The sequence below is a fragment of the Cibotium barometz genome, chromosome 65, assembly GCF_041138505.1.
Source record: "Cibotium barometz isolate CiBa-2024 chromosome 65, ASM4113850v1, whole genome shotgun sequence".
NCBI classification, from domain to species: Eukaryota; Viridiplantae; Streptophyta; class Polypodiopsida; order Cyatheales; family Cibotiaceae; genus Cibotium; species Cibotium barometz.
The window spans coordinates 20,914,643-20,918,110 of record NC_141110.1 but is presented as its reverse complement, the minus strand read 5'-3'; positions in this window follow the sequence as shown (position 1 = coordinate 20,918,110).

Genomic DNA, 3,468 nt, shown 5'->3' with positions numbered 1-3,468 from the left:
CACACTTTTAATATAAAAATTATATCCTTTATACATATGTTTATGCATACAATTCATTTATGATGAAAATCATTCTTTTCATATAAAAGAATTTCTTTTATGCATCTAATTTATGCATAAAATCATTTATGAGATAAAAATCTCACTTTTAATAAAGTATTTCTAGTATACATTTTTCTATGCCTAGAATGAGAATTAACCCTTTAAGAATACTCATACAATGAGGATTACTCTTTTTAACATAAAATTTAATTACTAGAAATCCTCTTTTTCTTAATTCATCAATTATGCATAACATAAAAATCAATTTCTCCATGATTACAATAAAATTCTTTCAATTAATCTAGGATGATAATTCCTAGAATATGGTAGGAAGTCCTCTTTTCATACTTTGAATGAAATTATTTTATATGTAATTTTTATAAAAATTTTGCCATCGCTCCGTTGCTATGACTGAAAAATCTCAATTATTTTAAGGGATAAAGCTTAACATTAAGGGAATGATTAGAATGATCCCTAATTGGATCATTAACCATAATGGATTGAATCATCAATATTTATAAAATACATAAACTAAAAGCATAGGGGAAAGCCATTAATTTGGTCTCAAGTATTGATTAATCTTGGATTAAGGAGCTTCATTTGGATTAAGAATAGGTCATGAGTATGACCATTTCTTGAGTAAGAGAGAGAAATTACATAAAAACCATTAGAATTAAGCATAAATGGAAATTTATGTAATTCTTTACTATCATTCATCAATTAACTTCAATAGCATTCATCAATTTATATAATTCTTTTTTACCATTCATCAATTAACTTCAATAGCATTCAAAAACCATTCCAATTAAGCTTCTCAAGCTTGAGAGGGGTTGAGAAGAGAGAAACATTGAGAAATTATAGAAAAGATCAAAATTCACCATTTATCTTACAAATTGCTTGATTCTTTGTTCACGGTAGAGGCCCCCAACCAATCAATTGGTTTAGTATGTTGATGGGGCCACCAATGGGGATTGAAGAAAGAGGGAAGCTCCAATTTCTTCAATTTGGAGAGAATTTTAGAGAATAGTAAAAATTAGCATTATTTCAGCATAATTCTAGTATAGTAAAATTTTAGTATAGTAAAAATTAGCATTATTTCAGCATAATTCTAGTATAGTAAAATTCTCCTATTTTTTTCAAAGGACTCATGTTCTATTTATAGGAGAGGGAGGCTCTAACCAAGACCAACTGATTTTTAGAATTTTTCAGATTTCAGTTTGGTTGAATTTGAACTAGATTTGGACCTAGCTTGGTTCCTTTTTTATTCGGTTTTGATTCGGTTGATCCAAGAGAGAGGAGAGATAAAAATATCACATTATTTTTTAGTTTAAAACTCATTCAAGCATGTGAATTATGCACCTCCTTTAAGGGACTCCCCTTCCTTACATATGTGTCAAAATGGAATGATTATACCCAAAATATCTCATTTTTTTAGTAATACTCATAGTTTTTTTACTAATAACCCTTGTACATAGTCAACTCTTCATCTTATGTGAGCATTTACTCATTTTTGGGTAATTTATTTTACAAATTAGATTTATCTCCTCCCCACACATGGATTGATCTTATTGGCCCATAGGAACCTTAATTTGAAATTTCAAAAAAATCTTCACCCCTAGGATAATGCCTCTTGTACCGATTATACTTAATTTCTAATGCACTTTTTGAAAATCTTTTTGAACTTCTGTTTCAGGGAAACTTATTTTAATAATATGAGAATTTTTTCTATCTAAAAATATTCAAAATCTGAATATTCTCTCTCTAGAATTTTCTCTCTCTATGTCAAAACAGGCAGAGACAAGATCTTTTATATTTCCAAAGAGGGGATTGATTACAGGGGGAAGATGCTGGACATCTTGAGAGGGATGGGAGGAATGTTACATTCTCTTCCACTTGAAAAACGCCCTCATCTCGCAAATTGGGGGTAATCCCGCAAGATGCAAGAATATGAGACTAAGAGAAAATTTAATTAAGAGTAACCACCAAGAAAAGTCTCAAAGAAAGCAAGACTCAAGACAAGAACAAAGATTTCAACTTTATATACTCTTGGAACATATACAACAAAGATAGAAGAACTTTTTACAATTCAATAAGCCCGTCCATCATATGGTCACAAAAGCAGCACTCACAAGCAGCACACGTATAAGGTAACTCATCTATGGGAATAATTCGGCCGGTTATTACAGCACCTACCTCATTGGTATGAGGTGACCTAATAAAAGGACCTCTAAGAGGCAAGCCAAAAATGGGATAAAGGCATATCTTCTGGTGAGGAAGAAAACACGCAAGTAAGAAGACCCGCTCAGAAAACCCACCATGCCTTGATCTCATCATGCAATAGTATCGGGGACCCAAACCCAAAGCTTCAATAACCATAGCCAAGTGGACATTGTTACGAAAGTGATGCTGACCCCACGGTGTTACCCTAGTTATGTCTCGATAGGTCTGCAATTGGTCTGAGCTACAGAAGTTCCCAAGTGAGAGACAAGTAAGCGCTCATACAGTTCTATAAAATCCTTCTTCACAGACTCGCTTGCGTCTTGAAGGTGAGAAATCATCATGGATAAAACCAAGTCCTGCTACCAAGCTATAAAAGAGATTAGGAGATCGATGGAAGTAAGATTACTCTGCGAGCGACAAGTAAGAGTTACGACTTATATAAAAGAAGGAACTAGCGTAAACTAGAAGCCGACGGTGTATCTTACCACTGAAGTTTTCATCTTTCCATGATTTGGGCTTGGCACATATTTCTTTAGAAGGCTTACATGAAATACATTATGAACTTTGAGATGAGGAGGTAGAAGAAGCTCGTAGGCTAAGTCACCTACTTTCTTTGAAATCAGATATGGCCCACAATATCTGGGGGATAACTTCTTATACTTCCCAAGAGATAAAGAACTTCTTTTGGGCCGTACTCGAATGAAGACCATATCTGCTTCTTTGAATTCTCTGACTGTCCTCTTCTTATCTGCATACTGCTTCTGTCGATCCTGGACAGCTTTTATATCTTTATGAATTGCCTGTATCTGTTGCTTCATGTCGTCAAGCATTTGTCTTGACATCTCGACCCTAATCAATGGGTCGGACCTAGTTAATGGAGTTAAGCAATCTTGTCCATACAGAGCTTTAAAAGGGCTCATCCCAATACTTCTGTGATAAGAAGCATTGTAGGCGAATCTCAACTAGGTGCAGATAGCTTAGCCACTTCTTGGGTTCCCTGCCACCGCATGACCGAAGTATATCTTCGATTACTTGGTTTACCCTGATACTCTGCTAGAGTATGGATGACTGAGAATTGTCGGTTAGGCCCTTGGTTTTCAATTGTAGCATAGATCTGTCCTTTTTCCTCTTCTACTACATCTGAAATTGCGACTGCTCTGGCTGCTGCAGTCTGAGGCAGAATTCTTTCTCTTTGGTTGCCCCAGT